Source organism: Nuphar pumila, chromosome 12 (assembly GCF_984573655.1).
Source record: "Nuphar pumila chromosome 12, dmNupPumi1.hap1.1, whole genome shotgun sequence".
In the NCBI taxonomy this organism is placed as follows: Eukaryota; Viridiplantae; Streptophyta; class Magnoliopsida; order Nymphaeales; family Nymphaeaceae; genus Nuphar; species Nuphar pumila.
Genome location: NC_143260.1, coordinates 6,900,755 through 6,911,733, shown reverse-complemented (window position 1 = coordinate 6,911,733; position 10,979 = coordinate 6,900,755).

The following is a 10,979-nucleotide window of genomic DNA, read 5'->3' as shown; positions in this document are numbered from 1 at the left end:
CATTCGAATTCTAAGGTGGATCAAAAGGGAATCCCAAGGTTAGTTCTAAAATGGATAACTCCTTTTGAACCTCCACTTAGCATATTTTTATTTATGTGAAAAAATGAAAAAAGAAGGATTATGGGAAGGAAAAAAAGATGCATCTTCTTGAAAATCGATTTTTGAAGAGGAGGGTATGACCTCATCTAAGCCCTTCATCTTCCTCGATCACTCTCATCCACTCATCTCACTCTAACCCTAAATCAACCCTATAAAGGGTCCGCAAAAAGTGAAAGGAGGTCATAACTCTAAAAAAAAATTGAAAATCCCTCTTTTCTCTCATCTCTTCCCTATATCTCCCTCTTCACCAATTTTGTCACTTTGAGTTTTTGGAGTTCTAATCCTTGGAGGTGTGCTGTGTGGATTCATTGCCATTACATTCATTGGTGTAGGGTGAGGTATCTAGTGGGACTTCATCCTACACATTTTTTAAGAAGAAGTACCTTGTTTCTTTGTATTTTTTTGTCTCCTAAGAAGCAAGTGCAATCACTAGCATTTTGTTATAATGGTTAAGACGTTCATCCACTATATGCACATGTGTTTTTGTAATACATGTATGTATGAGTGTTAATATGCATGAAAAAATTCATTAATATATTTTTAAATATTTTTAATAATCTTTTGTAAACTTGGAGGCATTTATAATGGTAGTCTTTATTATTAATGTTTGTTTAATGGTTAAGTTTCCACATAAATGCATTTGAGTGGATGATCTCTATTAGTAATGTTTCTCTAATGGTTAAGTTTTTGTATAGGTGTATTTTGATGGTTAATCTCTATTTGTAATGCATGTCTAATGACTAAGTTTTCATATAGATGCATTTTAAATGGTTAGTCTCTACTTTCAACGTATGATGTATTTTTTCCTAAAATGCAAGTGTGGTTTAGCTTTTTTATATATCCAAATGCATCTATGTGGCTCCTTTTTATTTTAATGCATTTTTATGAAAATTTTCCCCTAATGCAAATATGTGTTTGTGGTTTAGTCCAATGATTGTTATATATATACATTTGCTTAAATGACCCTCCATGAGCATTTCAAAGTATATGTATATATTGTGGGTTTTTTTTCAAATCTGGTATGCAATATGGTTAAAAAAAGGGGGTGCATATGCAAGCGTGTTCAGACCAAGGTCTGAACTATTGTGCATTCAGATCAAGGTCTGAACCATGCTCGGTGGGTTTACCCCACTTGAAATGGCACACCTTCTGTGGGTGCGTATGCCAGTGTGTTCAGACCAAGGTTTGAACCATTGTGCATTAAGACCATGGTTTGAACCATGCTCAGTGGGTTCACTCCACCTGAAACGACGCACCTTCTATGGGTATGTATGCTAACGTGCAAGGCTTGAACCATTGTGCATCCATACCAAGGTCTGAACCATGCTCAATAGGTTCACCCAACTTGAACTGGTGCACCTTGCGTATACAGTTCAAACAAAACTATATATACATATCTGCCACCATGTGCGTGCAGCCTAGCTGTTTCGTGTGCATGCGCAAGTAGGTTCAAACCAAGGTTTGAACCATCACATATCTAGCCAGGGTCAGAACAATGCATTTATGGGTTCAACCTAAATCTGAATTAGTGAACATGGCATGTTTTATTTCAACTTTTTATCAGAAATAATGTTGTGATTTATGTTGTTTCCAACATGGATTTTTGTTCATATATATATATATAATACAATTTTGGAAATATATATATATATATACACACAATATCTATGTGTACATTAATTATGGGTTTAGCCTGACTGGTTCAGGCTAAGGATTGAATCGTGTGCCTATTGAGTTCGGTCAGTGGAGCCATTCATGCTTGTGACCAGTTCGAGCTGAACCGAGTACTTGGGTTGGGTTCAATTTGACACGAATGGATGTGTTCAAATTTGACCATGGAACCTCAAGCATACTATTTAAAAAATATACATATTTGCATATATATATTTCAAAGTTGTGCTTATGCGCTATTAGAGGTATGTAAGCAGTTCAAGAATCTCTCTCTCTCTCTCTCTCTCTCTCTCTATATATATATATATATATATATATATATATAATTCAAAAATATGCATATTTGATGTGGTTGGGTAGTTTTAAAAATATATACATAATTACAATTTTAAGAAATACTCATGTATGCAGTCTTTAAAAGTATATACATGTATATACATAAGTTACTAATAGTATATACATATGTCTGATTCTAATTATAGTTATCAGAGGCAATGAGATGATGTATGACATAAATGCAAGAACTAAGTATGCAATAAGATGATGTATGCCATAAGGGAATGAATTAATTATGCAATGAGATGATGTATGACATGAATGCAAAATATATATAATGTTTTATGTATGAGATACATGTTTGCACTATTATTGCATGTGTTGAGCATATGGTTCAAGCAACCTTCGCAGTATCATTGGACATACTTGTGTGGTTGAATTTAACTTTGTTATGCATATGTGCCATGCTATATATTTGATAGCTCGAGTATGATAAAAACCCACGAGGTGCACAAGAAAGTATCATACCTCGTATATTACATGCATACATTCACACCCTAACTTGTTATACTTGTCTTTATCGGTGAAGTGTTCATATGGGCTAAAGGCACCAGAGCAATACAGAGAATGAGTTTGGGTACATATAAATGCGTCATGACATGATTATTGCCCTAGAAAGGTACTTGGGCTATTAAGTCATGTTATGTCTTATAGATCAAGGTACATGAAATGATAAGTCATTTAATTAAGAAAACCATGCAACTCATTCATACTCATAATCTACCATGAAGAAGGTAGGTGATTCAGCCTCGAGTGACACAAACACGTGTAGATTCATCTCCATGTTGTATTGAATGTTTTATGGGAGAAATGATGTCCCTTTGGTCTCTAGTTACTCAGAGTTAGGGAGACTGGGCATATTCAAGTGTCCTAAGTAATATATCCCTATTGTTGCAATTAGTCATAGATGTATTCTTACTGAATGTCTAGCCTTTGTAGGAATTCTCTCAGCCATAAGTTGCCCACTTTGGATATCTGATATGTTTGGCACTTCGAGAAAATGAGTTATATAGCATAATTAACACCTGTTGTGACCTAATCAAATATGAAGATGAATGAGTTATATAACGAGGATGTTAATTAAGAAAAACTTGATATGCATTAACACAATGAATGTTATTTATCCTCTAATGATGAGATGTGTGTTTTCTATTTGCACTGATGTTGAGATACATGATTGTTATTTACCTTGATGTTAAGATACATATTTGTTCTTTATTTTGCATCAATTATATTATGATATATTAAATTGTTGAATTGTTATATCATGTTTGTGATAAATGTTCTAACACGTGCAATCTTAATGTTAGTAGTATAAATTTATCAGTTTTCATAAGTGTGACCCTGTTTCATGGGGATTACAGGTAATAAATGATATGCAGTGTGGTGGCGCGATATAGGGACGATGCCAGTGGGCCATGTTTTTATTATTTTGTCGATCCTAAGATATTTGTGTCTTTTTGGATCTCAGTTAGACTAAGATATTTTTGGCTCTTATGTCTGAACATATCTTCGGTGTAAAGGATGATTGATACATTATAATTTATGTTAGAATGATATTGCATTTATTTCAATTCATATTGTCAGATTCTTGATGAAATTTTTTAGTGTGCAAACATGAATTTAAGTCCAAATAAGAATTGGATTCAGTCTGGTGTAGAGTTGTTAGTTTCTTTAACTCCCAAGGTTTATCCAATTAAAAAACTAAAACTATTTTCGTTGTGTGTCGATTCTCTCCTTTGAATTGGATTATAATAAAAAAAAATGGTTAAAAATTTCCACTTATTTTAAATTAAAATTTTTGGAGCGTTACACGAGTCTTAATTGGGTCTTCTTATTTGTCACCATACCCGGACCCTATAGGGTTTGGTCTGGGTAAACCCGACCCGTTGACACCCCTAAACATATGACACGCATTGACTATGTCAATAAAATACATGTCAAACTACATATCATACACGTGTCACAGTGATATAGAACAAAAGACACTTTTTAAAAAAAATGAGTGTATTTTACAACAAAATTGTTGCATTTCTAGAAAAAACCCTATAATTTTCGAAAAACCAAAACTTTTTTATTATAAAAGGATGTTTTTATCCTTCACACATGCAAATTTCCTTTGATATGCTAACTTCCTTCTCAAATATTCAAATATGTGAATTTCCTCCCATATTTCATACATTTGCGAATATCCTTCAATATATTTTCACATTTGCGAATGTTCTTACACATTTGTGAATACCCTCCTGCCTATGCACTTTATGCGACTTTTAGTAAAATTAGTTTGTTTGAAAAAACTTACACTTCAAAAGTGATGGACATTTAGTGACACTTCAAAAGCATGGTGGGCATTAAGCGTCACTTCAAAAGTACCACTAAATCCTTTAGTGACACTTCAAAAGCATAATGTACATTCAGCACCACTAAAGCCTTTAGCGGTGCTCCAAAAGTGCAATGGCCCTTTAGCAACCCTTCAAAAGCACTGCTAAAGCCTTTAGTATCGCTTCAAAAGCATGTATTTGGGAGTAAAATCATAAAATATGATACAATATTTGTATATTTTTTGAGAAAATCACATATTTGAGAGAACATTCACATATTTTTATTGTAACGCCCCAAAATTTTAAACTTGTGAACCTTTCAGAAAATAGGCAAGAGATTAGAAGAAAATCTCTTTCCTTTCAGAGTTTGTTTATGTAATCAGCGGAAGATAATTCTTTTGTTGAATTTAGAAAGGCAAGCTATCAACTTTGGGCACGTTAGCTAAAAGAACCAAAACTCACTATACATGTTATTTGCAAAACACTTGGAAACGCCACTTTCATTTAAAGAAGTTCTCAAATAATACAAAATACAGATATCCCAAAGAAAATTCATGACAAAACCCAAAAATGTCTAGGACGCGAGCTAAAAGTAGGAAAAGAAAACTTGAAGTTATATTGCAATCGCGCCATCGCCCGTGGTGTACCTAATCATCACATGTACCCATAGAATGTGTTAGTTTCGCGAACAACTAGTAGGTGCACAAGAGAGACTACAGAAATCTAAATTAAGAGCATTTAATTCAGCATGCTAAGCAGTTTAAAGCAGATCAACAGTTAAACAAGTAAGCAGTTCAAAGCAAGTAAGCAGTTCAAAGCAGGTAAGCAGTTCAAAACTCGATTGAACAAAATGTATGTGTGATTAAGCTTTTGTCTTCGCAAGAGTTTATACTGAGCCATAAAAAGGGTTTAGCAGAGACTATAAGAATGTTATCTTCTACTTTATTTGACACGGATAAAGAGACACAATGAGACATTGCTCTAGCTTATTTTCGTTCCTTTAACAGGGTCTTTATATTTAATCATTATCAGGTCATCGTTTGTCGCTCTCACTATTTCTAACAAACTCTTTGTCTTGAACAACCTTAATTTATTTCCATTTCTCAAGGCCTTGCGCGGCCAACTATCACCTGTTATGACTCACTTAAGGCGTCATATTTTCTCAGAAAAACTCACCCTTTCATAGAAGGTCCAAAACATGATCTAAAGTCAATAAAGATCTGATTCTCACATCTAGGTTAAGCATATAATCATGCTAAAACAGAAAACAAAATCTACAGATTCATAATTGACTATTTCAATCAAACTCAGAAGATCATCACAGCTCACCATAACTTTTTATGGTAATCAAAATTCACAAGTTCCACATCAGATCACCTGGTCTGAGAAATATACGACCTTATAAGGAATTGCCACCCTAGATGGTATACCTGGTCGTGGACAATACACTTCCTCACAGGATTTCACCATCTTTGCGGCTACTCGCTCTTTGACAATGTACTTCCTTACAGAGATTCTACTGCACTAGCCGATTACCATATCTTGATCATACATACCCTCATAGAGAATCCTTTGAGAACCCGGTCCTCAATAAATGCTATATTCAATAAAAATTATTGTGATACACGCATCAACACAAATAACCGCTCTCAGGGTCGATAACCACTATTATAATTAACAAGATCAACGCCGGATCACCTGGTCTGGGAAATGTACAACCTCACAAGGAATTACCACCCTAGATGGTATACCTGGTATTGGACCATACACTTCCTCACAGGAGTTTGCCGTATTTGCGACTACCCGCTATTGGACAATGTACATTCTCATAGAGATCTACCACTCTAGTCGGGTCACCTGATCTTGAACTTACACACCCTCACAGATAATCCTTTGGAGACTAGGTCCTCAAGAGATACCATACTCAGTGATACATGCATCAATATAATCGACTGCTTTGAATAATTGACCGCTCTTGGGGTCAGTAGCCACCAATATGGGCACAAGCATGTATACCAACAATATGCATCGTATCACTTCACATGGTAAATCAAATCACAAAATTACACATTCCTCCTATAAGGTTCCATGAACCATGAACATTTATCGCATGCTTTCAACATTTCTTATCACGTGGCATTTCAATCACATCATACATAAGCATATTATACCACGCATCGCAACATTGCCACAAGGAACATTGCATTCCTCAAATAGGACCTCAAAGCATGCAAAATTAAAGCATGAGTTCTATACATATGAGAACACATACATAATATATTATAAATCAACTAAACTTCAACATACATAACTCATATGTAGTTCAATAAATTCACATAAGATTCAAGTTATATGTGCAAAAATTCAGATCATTGCATCATCATATGCATTAACAATTCTTATATCAAAGCACATCACATTCGACCTTTCTAGCGTGTAACTCACACACATATCTTCAAGGCATTTTAATCAAATATTCATGATACTTATCAATCATGTTATACAAATATGATATATTCACACAAACAATCATAATGCAATCTTCTACAATACAACTATGTAGGCGTGAAACATCATTCAAAAACTAATTGTTTATAGTCGTGAGGTGTCATTCACCTAAATGGTCAAACTAATCATTTGTCGGCGTGATGTGTCATCCACCTAATAAGTCAGAACTAATCATTTATAGGGGTGACATGTCATTTACCTGCATAAGCATAATAATTACAAGAATCTCGGAGACACCAAAGTCATACGTAATTTTATCGATAAGCTTTTACTTGACAAAAAATACGTACCCAAACACATGAAAGTCTTATGACCATCAACCAGTGTGAACAGACTTATGTTTCGATATTACTGGCATGTAGATATGTGCAGATGAATCGTAGAAACAACTGAGACTAGTTCGGGCATCTGTTATTCTATGTATCTTTAATAACCCAAATAGCTAGTTGAGTTCGCTCCTAAAAGAACGACTTTCAACCGAGAAAGGATTCCCCAAAGGCAGTTACTTGACAACGAATGCATCCAACTTCTGCAGAAGTTCATGAGATCTACCACCTAGGATAATGTTTGTTAGTCCCTTCCCCTAACCCCGATGACTGAGGATGTTGGATCTTTGCCCGTGGGGTGATTGTTAACAACCCATCCATTAGAGTTTTTGTACCGATCCATCATCTCCATTCACAAAAACCAAAGGGCGAATGGGTGCGTTATGCGTTGCTTAACTAACGACCCATTCTACATGTTGTGGTCTTTCAGCCACTCGAGCATATTGCCTGTGAAGGCAATCCCATTTTTATGTGTTTACAATATTGTGCATTTAACATTGTTCGAGGTTGTATGACTGTCTCATCCGATCATCGCAGTACTAGTGTGCAGTGCACGACTACAAATACTCTAGGACGAAAGGGATATAGTTTCTCAATAGGAACCTCAACAGAAGTGTTTAACAAAGATGTAATACTTCTCAAACTTTACTTTTGACATTATTTATCTTTGAAACAACCAACAACTTGTGCAAACAGTTGTCATGCGATTTTCTAGAATCTCATGTGCTATTGTGATATCTATATGCCTCGCATGACTCGATACTGACCTCGATAAACAAGATACGAGTTTCTCAACATAAACCTCGCTAAGAAGTTCGCCCAAGCTCCAATTCGAAGTTACCCGAGATATGTCAGATAGACAAACAGAACCAACCAATCATATCCTTTCAAATACTTTAATTTGGGTAGTCTTTGATGTTTTTGCGCAACTTCCTAAATTCTCAAGTCTACTTTGCAGGACTGCTCATTCGAAAAGCCAGGATCCCTCGCTAGGGATCCATCTCCTTAGACGATGATGAATCGTTAAGCTCCCAATTCAACTCTAATTACAAGAGAGAGAGAGAGCGATAAATACCTCTTGTATCTTCCACGAGGATGCCTTTATAACGCATGCAATGAACAAAAACTTGAGCGTCATCTGCAATGACAAGGCAATAACGAAACATTTGCAAAAGCAGGAGCCTGGGTGCAAAGCGCGATGACAAAGTAAAGACTATAAGCAGGAGTGCAAACGCAAGGCCTCAGCGTAAAGCGCGACAACAAAAGAAAGACTGAAAGCAGGAATGCGTAAGTGAAACATAGGCACAAAGCGCGACGACAAACAAAAGATATGACAAAAAGTAAAGGACAAGGATCACAAAACCGCATCCTTAAGTTAAATGCGTACTCATATAAATATATATGTACATATATATATTTATTTAATTATCTTTTGTAGTTAATTGAACTCAATTCAATTGTTCAAGTCCTCCGTGCAATATTTCTCTACCTTGGGGAGTTGCGAGATTGCTGGCATCTATGAGTGTAAGCGATTGATGGCTCGGGATGCAGGGCATGAGCGAGATTCATCGTACGAGCTGCAAAAATGAGACATCAACATGCTATCTCAATCAGAAAGGTAGAGAGGACAGGGGCGTTGCCGCTGTCCTAACGTGAAAGAAGTAGATGCATGGGTATCGTGCCCCTGGGAACCTGCTGAACGCGAAAAATGGGGAAGCATGGGGGTTGCACCCCTGCCTAACAATGGTTCATATAGAGGCAGGGGTTGTGCCCCTGCCTTCCGAAAAATCAAACAGAGGCAGAAGCTATGCTTCTGCCTTCCAAAAGAGAGAGTAGGTAGGGATTGTGCCCCTACCTAAGAAGGTGGAAGAGATGAGGGGTAACACCCTTGCCTAACAAAAACAAGGGATGCAAGGAGATTCACCTCGGCTTGCTGAAGGAGCAAGGAGGCAGGGGCGAGACCCCTACCCGTCGATCACAAAGGGGGAGGCAGGGGGCTTCACCCCTGCATGCCGAAGTTAGTAGAGGCAGGAGCGACGCCTCTGCCTACTAAAAGAAGAAGTTAGTAGAGGCCCTGCCTGCAAAACGAGTGCACAGGGAGGGGCTTGGCCCCATCCCTGCCAAAGGGTACGCAGGGAAGGGGCTCAATCCCTCCCTTGCATACAGGGGGTACAGGGAGGAGAGCTCTGCCCCTTCCTTGTCTCTGGAGGGTACAAAGAGCAGGGAGGGGGTTCGACCCCTCCCCGACCATCAAAGGGAGTAGGCTGGGCCCCTCCCATGCTAAAGGTGGTGCAGGGAGGGGGTTCGACCCCTCCCTTGACCGTAGGAAGCACAAGGAGGGCTCGACCCCTCCCCTACCAAAAGGAGACGCAGGGGAGGGGGCTAGGGGTAAGCCTTCAAAGTTTTATGCTGCCAGGACAACGATTTTAAGTGCGGCAAGCAAAGCGAGCGCGACTAGGTCTATGATCATAAGAAAAACGTCAAGTCGATAATTACCATGATACAAGATGAATACATAAGTGGTGTATGAAGCCATTGTATGAAAACGAGTGCCAAAAAAGTAGCATGAAGAAGTGTGAAGTAGATTTATTTTGGAAGCAATCGTGGGAATGCATGAGAAGTGAAAAAAGAAACATGTATGATGCCAAAAATAATAAATAGTAACATAAGAAAACGTAAAAAGAATAGCGGGGGTTGGGATGGGGAGAAGTAAGTGAAAAGTGAGAAATGTTGTTTGAGAAGCGTGTTTCCTATAACATAAGAAAACTGCTTCCTACAAAAGAGAAGTTTCTTCGCTCTTCTCTTTTTTTTTCATGAAAACATGGCGCTTCCCGCTTCCCATTCATACAAGACGCTTCGGATGATTATGATGCTACCCATTGTTGTAATTGGTCTGGTTACAATGCTGTACCTCTGGTAAACGAGCCAAGCTTGAGCTGTTCGGGATCGGCTCGTTAAGGATATTTTCCAACTTGAGCTTGGTTTGTGAGCTCATCATGAGCTGAGCCCCAGCTCATTACGAGTCAAGCTTGGTGGGGCTGATCACGAGTTGGCTTGTTTTCTTTAAATTTTAAGTGTTTTAAGCTTGATAATATATAAAAGTATATATAATTAATAAAATAGATTATATATATATATATATATATATATATATAGAGAGAGAGAGAGAGAGAGAGAGAGAGAGAGAACACATATGATATGTATATTATATATAATATATGTATAATATGCCGAGCTGAGCTTGTCATGTTAACAAGCTGGCTTGTAGCTCGGATCGCTGAGCTAGCCGGCTGCTCCTCTCATTTTCCAGCCCTAGCTGTACCATGGACATGGACCTTTTTTTTTGGATAACCGAAAAAACCACCGCATTCACTCGCAAATCCATGCACATGTTGGTTTCGAGCTCATGACATCCCTTCAACCAAGTAAGTGTCCTCCAATTTCTCAGTTCCGATCAGTAACAGTTAAATACACGAAAGAATCGGATCCGAAATAGAAAAGAATTGCAAAACCCTCATCCTGGATTCAACCCATTTGCATTCACACCCAATTAGGGGTATAAACGGGTCGGGTTTGGTTTGAACCCATATAAAACGAGGCCTGGCCTCTATTTTTGGGCATGGTATTGGGTCCAGACCAAGGTCTAATTGGACCTACTATAAGATAAACCATACCGGGATATGATAAAAACTACATGAGCCAGACCTATGCCGTACCC